At 45.3% G+C, this 16,163-nt stretch overlaps 1 long non-coding RNA gene across 7 annotated transcripts in view; it reads left to right on the top strand.

The window, feature by feature from the left end:
• The window catches only part of LOC137538597 (uncharacterized), an 887,672-nt gene that overhangs the window by 206,515 nt on the left and 664,994 nt on the right, over positions 1-16,163 (top strand). For 6 of the 7 annotated variants that reach the window (XR_011024839.1, XR_011024841.1, XR_011024845.1 and 3 more), the window contains one exon: positions 14,000-14,060. This is a non-coding gene — a long non-coding RNA (uncharacterized lncRNA). The remainder of the gene's footprint in view (positions 1-13,999; positions 14,061-16,163) is intronic. The other variant, XR_011024844.1, reaches the window with a different exon arrangement.

The raw sequence follows: 16,163 nt of genomic DNA on the forward strand, positions 1-16,163 counted from the left end.
TGTGGTGAAACCCATTTACAAGAAACTCTTGAGCACTACTCTTGGCAGTTTCTTGTCTGTGAACCTTGCTGCATTGTGGGAAATAGCTGTTTACAGCTGTTTCCAACTGCCAAAAAAGCATGCAGCAGCTACATCACCTGCAAACAGTAAAAATGTCACTATGTAAAAAATATCAGAATGTAAATCAAAGATTTAAAAGATTTTACAATGGGCAAACACTGACTAAATCATTTATACATAATTATTAAAAATTAAGCACTTTTTTTATTACATTATTTTCACTGGAGTTCCTCTTTAACAGGGGCCAAGAGGTTGTAACCTACAAAAATAAAAATTTGCCAACAACTAGTGTCCTAAAAATATATTTAATCCCCCTGCCCCCTTTTTTTTATTTCCTAAAATAGGTCCCTGTGCCCATTTTCATTTTTTACTTGTTACCTGGTCTGCGTGCCTAACTGCAGAAAGTGGGATGTGCCGTTGCTATGATAATACTAGCATTATGGTTAGTAGCATTCATTGGGCTCGATTCACAAAGCGGTGCTAACCCAGTTAGAGACTTTAGGCGTGATAACCATTGCACCACGCTGGTAAAAAGCCAGTTTAGGTGTGATAAGTTTAGGTGTGATAAGTTTAGGCATGCTAAGTTTAGATAAGTGTAGATAGCGTGCAGAGTCCCACACGCAAAACAGCGCCATTAAACTCTATGCAAAGTGCACCAGACTTTGCTAGCACAAAACTTTTGATCACCTGTGCACTGCGGTGCTAACGCAGTTGGTGCTTAAACTTATCATGCCTAGACTTATCATGCCTAAACTTATCACGCCTAAACTTATCATGCCTAAACTTATCAGTCACACCTAAACTTACCACACCTAAACTTACCACACCTAAACTTACCACACCTAAACTTACCACACCTAAACTTACCACACCTAAACTTACCACACCTAAACTTACCACACCTAAACTTACCACACCTAAACTTACCACACCTAAACTTATCACACCTAAACTTATCACACCTAAACTTATCACACCTAAACTTATCACACCTAAACTTATCACGCCTAAACTTATCACGCCTAAACTTATCACGCCTAAACTTATCACGCCTAAACTTATCACGCCTAAACTTATCACGCCTAAACTTATCACGCCTAAACTTATCACGCCTAAACTTATCACGCCTAAACTTATCACACCTAAACTTATCATGCCTAAACTGAGTTTAGGCATTATTATTATTATTATTTAGTATTTATATAGCGCCGACATTACGCAGCGCTGTACAATGTGTGTGTATCTATCTATCTATCTATCTATCTATCTATCTATCTATCTATATATCTATATATATATATATATATATATATATATATATATATATATATATATATATATATATATATATATATATATATATATATATATATATATATATATATATATATATATATATATATATATATATATATATATATATATATATAAATATATATATATATATATATCTATATCTTGTCACTAACTGTCCCTCAAAGGAGCTCACAATCTAATCCCTACCATTGCCATATGTCTATATTATGTAGTGTAAGTACTGTAGTCTAGGGCCAATTTTTAAGGGGAGCCAATTAACTTATCTGTATGTTTTTTGAATGTGGGAGGAAACCGGAGTGCACAGAGGAAACCCACGCAGACACGGAGAGAACATACAAACTCTTTGCAGATAGTGCCCTGGCTGGGATTCGAACCAGGGACCCAGCGCTGCAAGGCGAGAGAGCTAACCACTACGCCACCGTGCTGCCTAGGCATGATAAAGGGCTTTTCACCAGCGTGCTAACTGTTAGCACCGCTTTGTGAATCAGGCCCATTGTCTCACCAACGGCCACGTTGGTTATGACCACGGCCACTTACATGGGGCCCACTATGTTTGTTCTGCACAGCTGCCCGTTGTTTGTTTACAGTAGTCTGCCACTGAGTAGGATAATGGTAAAGAGAACAATTGGAAGCCAATCGCATGGCTCTTACTCACCAGGGCCGGTTCTCAACTTTTTTTCTGCCTGAAGAACACTTGTGAGGATGTACCTCCGACCACACCCCACCCCAACCCGATTTGGAATGGTTGCACAGCACCCGAAGGAAAAAAAAGGCCTCAGTATGAGTGAGTAGTTAGCTAGGTATAGGTGCCCCCCCCCCCCCCCCCCGTGTATGTAGCCAGGTATAGGTGCCCCCTGTATAGGAAGCCAGGTATAGGTGTCTACAGTATAAGTAATAAAGAAAAGGTGCCTCCAGTATTTCTAGTTGAGCATAGTGCCCCAAATATAGCTGCTGGGTGCCGACATCATTCCTCCCTCCCTCTCCATGGGCCCCCTCCTGTCTACCCTGTAGAGTGGCTGTGCGGTTTGTAATTAACTCATCTGCTCGCTCGCTTTATGCAACGCTTCTGCTCCGGCAGTCGCCTCCTCTTTGGCTGCATGATCTCTGTATGACTGGTGTAATCGCTCGTCATTCAGGGAAACCCAAAGTAGAGAGGAGCCGGCTACTGGAGCGGACGCGTCACATGGAGCAAAAGAGCAGTTCCGTTAATTACAAACCGCACCACTGCGAGCCATCTCTAAGGGGGGCCCATAGGGAGGAATGATGTCAGCCCCCCTCCCCACCTCTTAGGATTGATGCCGTCTGATGCAGATGTGCAGGTTGCGTCATGGGAGGGCCGGCATTGCTAGTCACATGATCTATTTATAGATAAGTTGGCCAGTGTTTGCCTATTGTAAAATCTTACCCTGATTTGCATTCTGAAATTTATCACAGGGGGCAGGCAGCATGCTAAAAGCTGGTACACGCAATACTATTTCCCGCCAGATCGATGGGTTGAATCGATCATTTCCGACCTGTCCAATCTGCTTCCGATCGAGAAGGGGTTCGTTTGTGTGCAGTAGTGATCTGAAAATCGATCCCGTCATCGATTGGGAGCAAGTCAGACATCCTGGAAATGATCGATTCCACCTGTCGATCTGATGGGAAATTGCATGGTGTGTGCCAGGCATGAGAAATTGCTTAAAATGCAGCTGGCCACTAGAGGGAGACTCTGCGTGGATATGTACTACCAGACTGAAAGCCAGCTGCTGCTCACATGAGAGAAGTCGAATTAAAACTACCTTACGGTAAACAATGCAATAGTCCTAGGAAATACGGTATGTCCTAGCTAAAAATACTCTATAGTTTCCCTTCAAGCGTATTCAGTTTGCGCCTACAGGCAGCAGTTGCTAGGAGACGGCTCTTGTCTCGTACATACCATATAGAACACTTGTCTTTTGAATATCAAATGAGAAACATTTGACAGAAATGACCGGGTGGGAGAACTAGGCAGTGCTGTTTTTATTTCTGCAGGCCTTTTAATTTCATTGGCATTGGGAACAACCTCAATACTTCTTCAAAAATAACTAAAATCAATTTAAGAAAGCATATAGCAAAGTCAATATAGTGGTGAGGTTAGAGGGTTAGTGCAATTAAACAATGCAGATTGCCTGGCTGTCCTGCTGCTCATCTACGGCTATAATTTTTAGCCCAATGGTGCAGTATCGTCAGGTATAGGGAGGATAAAATACACACACACACAACACACACAACACACACAACACACACAACACACACAACACACACAACACACACACAGTTAACCGTCCCTGCTCGGTACTCCAGGTCCTGCTGGATACTGGATGGTCGCTCTCCTGTAGTACGATATACTTTCCGGGAAATCTGCAAAGCTCTTAGGTCTGACTGGTAGTGGGTAGGATGGAGGCACCCAATGTATGTTCTGTTTTGGTATTTTTAAATACAAATAAAAAATTATATAATAAAAAGAGAGGTAATTGCTTACCTCTCCAGAAGATATAGATACCACAACTGAAAAAAAAAGGTTTTACTCAAAAAACAATCTGACAACGCGTTTCACAAGTCATGGCCAGCTTCCTCAGGTCAAAACAAAATGCCTTGATAGCATACGGGATAGAGTGTAGGCACCTCTGATTAGAGGTGCCTACACTCTATGAGAAGTCCAACCCTGAGAAATCCAGCCATTTTGAAATTCTGTTTGAGATGAGGTCTGGTTCACACTGGATGGATCAAAATCTAATCTGTGTAAAAACTGGTCTGTGAAACTGATCAGTTTTTAATAGGCATTGGTTGTTGAACCGTGACCCTCCATTCCATTAGCGCACGGTGAATGTGACGCGTCTGTCGTTCCGGTTTTATTGTAGCCTCCCCAAATAGATCTGTTCTAACTGAGCAATAAGAATGGATCGTATTCAGTGGTGTAGCGAAGGAGCTGTGGGCCCCAATGCAAGTTTTACAATGGGGCCCCCCCAGCACTCTCTACATATCAATTGATACAGCGCACCAAAACCTGCCAATGGCAACCACAGTGTCAGAGGTGCAAGAGGGGGATGGGGAACAGTGTGTTAATGATTACCAATATTCAAAGTATCTATATAAGTGTACAGGACCAATAGAGAGCTAAAACTGTAGTTGACGGAAGGCACTTTGGGGCCCCGATGCGGTCGCAACTTCTGCAACCGCTATTGCTACTCCCCTGATCGTATTGATTAGCAGTTCACCTCTGTTAGGATCCAGTCCATTTAGCACCACTAAACGGACTGTTTTTAGTGCCAGTGTGAACTGGGCCTAAGTTTAAAATTATCACATCCCAGGAAATCAAACTATCCCCTGCTCAAGGCTTGTTATTTGCCCACAAGCGGGATGTCCCTAGTGCTTTCTGTAGACTATATATACACCCTTTCTATTAGCTGTTTTGTAGACAATTGCCATAAACTAGAACGCTACTTCCCTTCTGGTTACTCAGTTTGAGAGCAGGGTTGGCCATGAATGTTGACCTGCTGGCACACATTGTACCATGTACAGTGCTCTGGCTATTATTTTTATTATTAGTTATTATTTATATAGCGCCGACAACTTCCACAGCGATGTACAGAGTATATTGTCTTGTCACTTAACTGTCCCTCAGAGGGGCTCACAATCTGATCCTTACCATAGTCGTATGTATGGTGTAGTGTATGTATTGTAGTCTAGGGACAATTTAGGGGGAAGCCAATTACCTTATCTGTAATTTTTTGGGATGTGGGAGAAAACCTGTGTGCCCGGAGGAAACCCACGCAGACATAGGGAGAACATACAAACTCTTTGCTGATAGTGCTGACTGGGATACGAACCGAGGACCCAGCGCTGTAAGGCGAGAGCGCTAACCACTACGCCACTGTGCTGCCCATGACTGTAGATGCCCTCCTGATTGATAATTCCATATGGTTGGGTTCCGATGTCTGCAATTCATTACTGAGTGGTGTGGGTAGCTTGGGCATAATGGGTCTCTTTGTTATGATTCCACTACATTTACCATTTTATTTCCCCCTTTTGTTGTGCTTAATTTGCATGATGATATGTGCATTTTGGTAAGACTTTAATTCAGAGTACTGATTGACTTTTCCATTGTCTCCATATCAGTGGTTATTTCCCTTGAATATATATTACTAGTACACCTAAGCCCGTTTGAAAACGGGCTCTAGAGGCCCATACACACGTCGGATTTGCGCGAACGACGGGTCGTTTGAACGTTCCGTCGTTCGCACGTTTCCGCATGAAATCCGGCGTGTGTACAGACTATCGTTCGGGAGATAAGACTGGTTACCAACGATCCGCCGGGCGGACCGCTGGTAACCAGTCTTATCTCCCGAACGATAGTCTGTACACACGCCGGATTTCATGCGGAAACGTGCGAACGAAGGAAAGTTCAAACGACCCGTCGTTCGTGCAAATCCGACGTGTGTATGGGCCTTAAGTCTCTCTCACCGCCACCACAGCCGCATGTCAGCGTGCGCACACCTGCCCACCACATGCGCACCCGCCCACCACATGCGCACCCGCCCGCCACATGCGCACCCGCCCTCAGCCCTCCGCCTACACCTCCTGGCCCTGTCCTGCTTCTGTCCCAATGGCTACACTTGCGCAGTAGCCAAAACACAGGGGACACAGGGACAGGACGATGACGCAGGGACAGTTAGGGTTTTATTACATAGGATGCTCTCTATTATTAATGGACTTGTAATAGTAATTTTTTTTACATTGTTATATAACTTTATGGTCATTGATATAACCAGTGCATTTTACTAAACTTCATCTGTTATGCTTATTAGAACTTTTGTTGAATTCATACTACCCTGAAATTGTAAATATGAATCTGTTCAGTGCATCCATTAGAGAACTATAGATATTCCATGTTATACCCCCCCCCCCCCCCAACTAATTTGAGATGCAGTGTCTGGTACCAGCAGGGCCAGTTTTGGACTTTTTGCTGCCTGAGGCAAACCCCCGATTTTGAAGGATCGCACAGCAACCCACAATTTACTCTGCTCCTTTAATTTTCTCACATGACATGCTGCAGCTCAACACAATAGCACGCTGGCTGGCTGTGAGTCTGTGACAAACTGCTCAACCACAGTCACTCCATTCCTCCTCAGTCAGGACAGCAGTGCCATCTCCTCCCTTCTGCTGTGCAAGGCAAATGAAACACTGCTGCCCTCCTGCCTCCCCCTCCTCACTCACTGTCAGACTTCCTCAACAATGTCCTTTCTCCTCTCACTTCTCCTCCTACTCTGACTGCAGGCTGTTAGTGTAAACACAGTACAAACATGCTGCCCCTGTAATCTCTGCGCCTGATGCAAATGTTTCACCTTGCTTCATGAGAACCAGCCCTGGTACCAGATTATTATTTAGTATTTATATAGTGCTGACAACTTCAGCAGCACTGACTGCACAGAGTATATAGTCTCGTCATTTAAATGTCCCTCAGAGGGGTTCACACTCTAATCCCTGCCATAGTCATATGTCTGTGTATGTATCGTGTACTGTATGTGTCGTAGTCTAGGGCCAATTTTTAGGGGGAAGCCAATTAACTTATCTGTATGTTTTTGGGATGTGGGAGGTGTTGGAATTGAAAGGGAACCTTAACTGAGGAGGAAATGGATTTTTCCTTTTAAAATAATACCAGTTGCCTGACTCTCCTGCTGACCCTGTGTGTCTAATACATGTAGCCACAGCCCCTCAACAAGCATGCAGATCAGGTGCTCTGACTGAATTCAGACTGGCTTAGCTGCATGCTTGTTTCAGGTGTGTGATTCAGCCACCACTGCAAGAGATCAGCAGAACTGCCAAGCAACTGGTATTGTTTAAAAGGAAACATCCACATCCCTCTCAGTTTAGGTTCCCTTTAAGTATGCTATGCTTGAATTCGGAGCCCTCAGTTGCTTTAGATAACTGGTCTTAGTTAAAGGACTTGCTCTGCAGAGTTTCTCTTTAAAGAGACACTGAAGCGAAAAAAATATATGATATAGTGAATTGGTTGTGTACTATGAATAATTATTAGAAGATTAGCAGCAAAGAAAATATTCTCATACTTTTATTTTCAGGTATATACTGTTTTTTCTAACATTGCAACATTCTATAATATGTGCAGATTACACAACACTCAGCATTCAAAATGAGTCTTTCAGAGCAGTCTGTGAAGTAATGACCTCTCCTCTGGCAGAGGAAAAGTAAATAGTCCAGGAACAGATGAGATAAGAAAAGTCAGATAACAGCCCTCTCCACGACTAAAGGTAGCCATACACTGGTCGATTTGCCATCAGATTCGACCAACAGACAGATCCCTATCTGTTCGAATCTGATCAGAGAGGGATCGTATGGCTACCTTTACTGCAAACCGATTGTGAACTGATTTCAGCCTGAAACCGATCACAATCTGTTGTGGTGGTGCTGCCGCCGCTCCCCCCGCCCGCATACATTACCTACTCCGCTGGTGCAACTGCCCCCGGTCACCGCTCTTCTTCTCCGTCTCCGCTCTGGTCTGCTCTGGTCTCCGGCATGCTTCCCTTCTTCCTGTCTGGGGGAAGTTTAAACAGTAGAGCGCCCTCTACTGTTTAAACTTCCTGCCGGGACAGGAAGAAGGGAAGCATGCCGGAGACCAGAGCGGAGACGGAGAAGAGCGGAGACCCGGGAGTCGCGCTGGCGGAGCAGGTAATGTATGCGGCTCTATTGCGTCGGTCGTCGGGCACTCGAACGCCGCTAGCGATGCGCTCTTTACCCGCGGGCGATCGACGGTTATTTTCCGCACGGGGCGATCAAAATTCGGCGTGTAGCGTTAACGATTGGCAGCAGATTCGATCCCAGTGATCGAATCTGCTGTCGAAATGGGCGCAAATCGGGCCAGTGTATGGCCACCTTAACTTAGTCGGAGAGCTTAATGGCTTGTTTGCATAGAGATAACAACTGAAGTTTCTCAACTCTTCCTGTACTGGAAACAATTACATTGATGTATCTGATCTTAATGTTTTATTTCTTAGCTGTGCTACACATACAAATCATAATATCATCATTTTTTTTTTCGCTTCAGTGTCTCTTTAAGGAGGAGTTTTCTTAGAGAGAAATAGAGGCATTTCTAGAAGCACAATGTAGAACATTGTTCTGTGTCTCCCACAAGACCGGAGCGCTGTATCAGCTCAAGATGTACCGACATCCAGTCGGTAGTAGGGTAAACATCAAGTGTTTTCATATTTCCTAAAGGTAAACAATGGCCAGAGAACAGAAAACAATGTTTGTCTAAGAACAAGGGGACAAGTCACTGGAAAGTGGGTTTTCCAGTCCATGCGCAGTAAAGACTCTGCTGGTCATTCTATCACATGGTCTTGCCAGCCTATGGCAGGGTGAGGAGCTGACAGCGGACTCCACCCACTGGGGGTGGAGTCCAGGGTTAACTCTTGACTGGATGTTATAAGGAACGGATGGTCTTGGGGAAATCACTTCTACTTCCACTTTCTTCTAGTTCACTTCCTAACTTCTTGTAACGTCATTTATCTGTATGCTGTATATAGCCAAGTGCTGTCTTAGCGCCACGTAGCATAGATGTTCGTTAAATAAAGCTTGGTCGATTCACAAGGGATGGACCAAGAGTATGAAACGCTTAAGATGACTAACTACAGATTGATTGCTTCGCTGAGGTAACAAACAAGTAACTAAGATTGCCGATGAACACACCTGTATATCTGTCTTGCCGAATAAACTCCTTAAACTTTTGAAGACGTCTAACAGTTTTATCTCCTTTACTGTTGCTGGGACAAGTGTCAAGTTATCACAAGTTCTGTGATATGGTGCCGAGCAAAGATGTAGTGTTGTTGCCCATAGCAACCAACAAATATTTATTACAGGAGGAAACCAGAGTATGCAGAGGAAAGCCACACAGACACAGGGAGAAACCACATCTCCTTGTAGATAGTGCTCTGGCTGGAATTTGAGCCAGGGACCCAGAGCTGCAAGGCAAGAGTATTAACCACCACCACACCACCGTGCTGCCCGTATCAGACCTTCAGTATCTGGAAAACTCTTCCCCCAGTTGCTTTATTGCTGTAGAGTATGCATCCCCCCACATCCTTTATCTGTCAGGTACCTCAGGAATTTGTCCTTGGCCCCTCCTCCAGGCCCAGATTTACATCACAGGAGCCTATAGGCACAGATGTTTTGGCACCTTACACTTCTCCCTCCATCAACCTACAAACCCCCCTCCGAACAGCACCTCCAATGTGCTGGCCGTCCCAGCTGTCACTTCTCCCTTACTTAGCCACAGGTACATGGGCGTCCGCACATATGGCAAAACCGGGCATCTGCCCGAGCCTGGCCGCCCGCTGCCCCCCCCCCCCTGGCCGCGTGCCCGTGCAGCCAGCAGGAGGGAACAGCGCAGAGAAGAGAGCGAGCTATGGGCACAGTGGGGAAGGGCGGATGTCTCCCCCCCCCCCTTCCCTCACCTTAGGGCGCTCTCTCTCCCTCGCTGTCCCCTCCGGAATGAAGTGTGCAGCGGCTGGCAGCGGGCGGAACTTACCTCCTCTCGCTCCTGCGCCGGAAGTTCTGGTGCCGCACTCTGGTCTGGATCAGGCCAGAGTAGCGGCTAATCCATCCGGCGCGTGCGACGAGAGGAGGTAAGTTCCGCCCGCTGCCAGCCGCTGCACACTTCATTCCGGACTCCGGAGGGGAGAGCGAGAGAGGGAGGGAGAGCCCCCTAAGGTGAGTGCCCATAGCTCTCCCTCTTCTCTCCGCTGCTCCCCTCCTCCTGCACACATGGCCACTTTTTCTGGGGACATATACCCCTGGCTACATATACTGGGACATATACCCCCTGCCTACATATACTGGGACATATACCCCTGCCTACATATACTAGGACATATACCCCTGCCTACATATACTGGGACATATACACCTGCCTACATATACTGGGACATATACCCCTGCCTACATATACTGGGACATATACCCCTGCCTACATATACTGGGACATATACCCCTGCCTACATATACTGGGACATATACCCCTGCCTACATATACTGGGACATATACCCCTGCCTACATATACTGAGACATATACCCCTGCCTACATATACTGGGACATATACCCCTGCCTACACATACTGGGACATATACCCCTGCCTACATATACTGGGACATATACCCCTGCCTACATATACTGGGACATATACCCCTGCCTACATATACTGGGACATATACCCCTGCCTACATATACTGGGACATATACACCTGCCTACATATACTGGGACATATACCCCCTGCCTACATATACTGGGACATACCCCCTGCCTACATATACTGGGACATATCCCCCTGCCTACTTATACTGGGACATATACCCTTGCCTATATATACTGGGACATATACCCCGGGCTACTTTTTCTGGGGACATATACCCCTGCCTACATATACTGGGACATATCCCCCTGGCTACATATACTGGGACATATACCCCCTGCCTACATATACTGGGACATATCCCCCTGGCTACATATACTGGGACATATACCCCCTGCCTACATATACTGGGACATATACCCCTGCCTACATATACTGGGACATATACCCCTGCCTACATATACTGGGACATATACCCCTGCCTACATATACTGGGACATATACCCCTGCCTACATATACTGGGACATATACCCCTACCTACATATACTGGGACATATACCCCTGCCTACATATACTGAGACATATACCCCTGCCTACATATACTGGGACATATACCCCTGCCTACATATACTGGGACATATCCCCCTGGCTACATATACTGGGACATATACCCCTGGCTACATATACTGGGACATATACCCCCTGCCTACATATACTGGGACATATACCCCTGCCTACATATACTGGGACATATCCCCCTGGCTACATATACTGGGACATATCCCCCTGGCTACATATACTGGGACATATACCCCTGCCTACATATACTGGGACATATACACCTGCCTACATATACTGGGACATATACCCCTGCCTACATATACTGGGACATATACCCCTGCCTACATATACTGGGACATATACCCCTGCCTACATATACTGGGACATATACCCCTGCCTACATATACTGGGACATATACCCCTGCCTACATATACTGGGACATATACCCCTGCCTACATATACTGGGACATATACACCTGCCTATATATACTGGGACATATACCCCCTGCCTACATATACTTAGACATATCCCCCTGCCTACATATACTGGGACATATACCCCTGGCTACTTTTTCTGGGGACATATACCCCTGCCTACATATACTGGGACATATCCCCCTGGCTACATATACTGGGACATATACCCCCTGCCTACATATACTGGGACATATACCCCTGCCTACATATACTGGGCACATATACCCCTGGCTACCTGTTCTGGGGACATCTCTACCCCTGGCTACCAGTTCTGGGGTCATCTATACCGCTGGCTACCTATTCTGGGGACACCTATAGACCTGGGGCTACCTATTTTTGGGGAACCACTGCTGTCAGATTGAGTGTATTTTGGGGAACTGCTGCCAGGTGAGAGGTGTCTACATATTAACCTCCTGAGCGATAATCCCGAGCTGAGCTCGGGGTATATCGCGCAGGAGGATTTCTCAGGCCCTGGTGGGCCGATTTGCATATTTTTTTTTGTTGTTACACGCAGCTAGCATTTTGCTAGCTGCGTGTAACTTCCGATCGCCGCCGCTCGCCGCCGATCCGCCGCCGCTCATTTTTGCTGAATTTGTCTTGTTGGGGGCCTCATGATTGCTGAGTTGGTCATGTTGGGGGCCTCATGATTGCTGAATTTGTCTTGGTGGGGGGGGGGGGGGCCTCATGATTGCTGAATTTGTCTTGTTGGGGGTCACATGATTGCTAACTGCGAGACTATGGAAAAAGCTGAATCCTCATCATATGAGACAATAGCATTAAACCTACTTTTTCCGCTTTTTAAAACAGAAAATTAAACTGGGAGGTTCTAAAAAAAATGAATAATTTTTTTCAGGAGTACGATGGATGAAATTGTTTATCTTCACAGTTTATTTTCAACTTAATTTTCCATAATGTTCATGTATGAGTTAAAACGTTTGTATTTAGTTTAAATTGCTGTTGGCACTTTGTGATAGTAAAGTGACTTTGCAGTTTGGACACTCGACCTCCAAAAGGTTCGCCACCACTGTCCTAATCTAATGTCCCACCATTGCTTAGTTCATGTAAACTTGTCTCCACCCACGACCACACCCACATTCTGGTTCATGACCACACCCATATTTTGGCGCGGCGCGCTATGCGCGCCGCATGACGTAGCTAACACCAGCCCAAATTTGCGGCCCCGCTTTTTGCTCTCCACTTTTTGCCCCCCCCTGGAAAATTTTCTGCGGACGCCCATGCACAGGTATCCCTTAATATGGAGTGTACCGCTGACTACCTAATACTAAGTAGCTACAGGTGCCCCCAGGTATTAGGTAGCTAATTGTTCCCCTGATTGAATGGCTATCTCGTCAGTGGAATGCCGAGAGCTTGGTGAGTAACCTCTCATTATGCTCCATTTGAGACTCTGCATAGGGAAGGAGGGAGGGAAGCACTAGGGGAAGGGAGTGAGCCACCTTTCCATCATCAGATGCCTGTAGGCACGTGCCTATAGTGCCTTATGGTAAATCCGGCCCTGCCCTCCTCTTTTTCATCGACATTCATTGTCTTGGCAACTTATTCAACTCCTTTAGTTTTCAATACCACTTATATACGATACACAACTGTACTTCTGTACTGTACTGTTCCTGCTCTCACTTCCAAAAACTTCATATGAGTAAAACAGAACTAATCATTTTTCCTCCGTCTCTGTTCACCTCTCTGCCTGAAATAACAATAAATGTTAATAACGCCCCTATAACTTCAGCTCCCAAAGCACAGAGCTTAGGTGTTCTATGTGATTCCTCAGTCTCATTTATTCCTCATATTCACTCCCTAACCAGCTCCTGTAATCTACAGCTCAAAATCCTATCTCGCATCTGACCTTTTCGCTCTCAGGGCACAACTAAAAGTGAATTAATCGGATGTGTCGGAACAACAGATTACTGGCAGATTTGCTCAAAGGGATCAAGTTGGTCAGAACTCTATCCGTAAAATCGATGCGTGTATGGCCAGCTATAGACTGTAATCCCAATAGGGAACAGAGACTCGTGTAAAGGTTTTCGTGATTGCTGCGACAGAGATGTGTCATTGTTGTACAGTTAAGACTGAATAAAAAAAAACAACCTTTAATTTTGCTCCATTCCTGTGGGGTCGCAGCTCACACATGAAGGGTTACATTATCGTGTTTGTTTCTGTGTGTGTGTTTTTTAGCTGAATATTTAACAGGTTGCAAGGTCAGGCCCATAGGCTTGAAATTGCACCTCTTATTTTAAACATCCCGTCTATAACACTTATCCTACCCAATCCTCCTTTTCTACGCTGTTTTTCGACTTGCAATAGGCAAGGGTCCTTATCCATCTGCTAACTTGTTTTTCTATATATATTTTTTTTTCTTTCTTGCTCTCCAGTTTTTTCTTTTTTTTTCTCCCGTCTTCAGCAGATTTTCTCCAGGCTAAGAGAACGCTAGCGGCAAGCTCATCTGAAAGAGGAAGAAGGAGGTAAGCAGATCTGGATCATTACAATTGACATATCAAGGCTTCTCACCGATTAATGTTTTATACCCTGTTTCTTGCATCTCATTAATAGAAAATCTGGCTAAAAACTTTTTAGGATGTATTTGTTGCTCTTTGCGTTTTGATCTTAATGTTGGCAAACTAATACATTAATATATATATAGCAGCTGCCCTGGGGGGGAAGGTATTTGCATACGTTATGCTTTCATTTCATTTCAGGTAGCTCGACTGTCTCCGAGGCTGTTGATGTCAACTTTGGTTTTTTTTTTTTTTATTTTGCAATGGGGGAGAAGGAATGCATGCGTAATAAGCTGCTAATGGGAAATTTCTCCAAACAGAAACTCTAATCAGTTGGAGCTGTTTATATTTTTATTTTTTAACTTAATTTGTTGGCTAGAAAGTGCCTTGATGGATGCAAGCGTAAGTTCTTGGTGTTAGAGTCAGGACCGGCCCTTCCGTGCAACGAGGTGACAGGGTAACCTCGGGCAATGGGGGGCACAAAGTTGTGACATTCATAGGTCTCCATCTGATTATCTTATGGTTTAAAGTGTACCCAAAGGCAAACCTTGGGTCAAAAATCAGATACTTACCTAAGAAAAGGGAAGCCTTTGGATCCTGTAGAGGCTTCCCAGGCCAGGACCACTGTTGCTGCTCGCAGACCCTTAGACCGGCTTCACACTGCCAAAAAACAGGCCTTCGTGGATTACCTCATAGTACACAGTAATCCCCATCTGGCATCCGGCCAAACAGGAAGTGACACACCCTTCCTGTTATGCAATTGATGACATGTGCGGATATGCCTGACGCTAAAAAAACTGCGGCAGGTTTTTTAAATACACACGCGTTACCATAGATGTGCATGACTTCTGGTCCGACGGAGGTATGGACGCACGTTAGGGCCAACCGGGCGCAGCGTACCACAACGTGGGAAGTGTGAACTCCCCCATAGACTGTCATTGGGCAGCAGTGGGGTGCAGCAAATTTACCACACCGCCTCAGGCCTGGAAGCCACTAGCCGCTTTAAACCGCTAGCTCTGCCCATGTTAATGGATGGAACAGATTCCACTACAGTGATTGCGATTAAGCAAATCGCAATCGCAGTACATGCAGTATTTTGGAAGCGTTTCCATTTTAATGAATTATAAAGGAGCAGGGAGATCGCTCCTAAAATCGCTTGCAAAACTCTATCACAAATCACTAGTGATTGCGATAGAGCTTTGCGCTCTCTAGTGGGTTCCAGGCCTCAGTGGGAACGGGGCCTTAAAAGAAATCTAACAAGAGCTTGTTGGGTTTTAATTCCGTGCCGGGCTCCTCTTCATGCAGGAGAGCGGCCATACTGCGCCTACACATGTACGTCCGCACCTGAGCAGTAAGCTGGAGCCGCTCCTGCATGAAGAGGAGTGCGCCCAGATCTTCCAGAGAGCGAGTGAGTGGGGGGGAACGAGGAGGACACGGAAAGCCTCTACAGGATCAAGAGGCTTCCTTCTTGTTAGGTCAGTATCTGATTTTTGACCCAACGTTTTCCTCGGATTTACTTTATGGCTTTGTTCACATCTAAAATCAAAATCGCTGACGGCATCAATTTTTTTTGCACTTTTCTTTTCTTCTCTCGGCGCTTACCTGCGCGCTGTGCTTTTGTATAAAGCGTTTTTGCAGAGCGATTTTTTTTTTTTTCCAATTCCTGACCCAAGTCAGGAAGTGAACTATTTGACCCAGAAAAGAATAAATACAATGTATTTATTCTTGAAAGCGCTGGGGAAATCGCTATTCAAAACGCCTTTTCAAGCGCTTTGCGATTACCCAATACCTTCCATTGAGCAAAAACGCTCAGAAAATGGTACAGTTAGTGCTTTGCTGGGCAGATCGGAAACAAACCGCTTAGATGAGAGCGCTCTCATAGGGAATCATGGCACAAGCTTTTTAGGGCGATTTTCAAAATCGCTGACACTTGAAAAAAGGGCAAAAACGCCCTAGATGTGAATGAGCCCCATTACTAGTAGCATTATCAGCATTTTCAGTTTTGGATGAAAAAGTTATCATTGATAATTAGGGGACGGTTATTGAGCAGAGTTGCATCAAATTCCAAGT

The sequence above is a fragment of the Hyperolius riggenbachi genome, chromosome 11 (genome assembly GCF_040937935.1).
Source record: "Hyperolius riggenbachi isolate aHypRig1 chromosome 11, aHypRig1.pri, whole genome shotgun sequence".
NCBI classification, from domain to species: Eukaryota; Metazoa; Chordata; class Amphibia; order Anura; family Hyperoliidae; genus Hyperolius; species Hyperolius riggenbachi.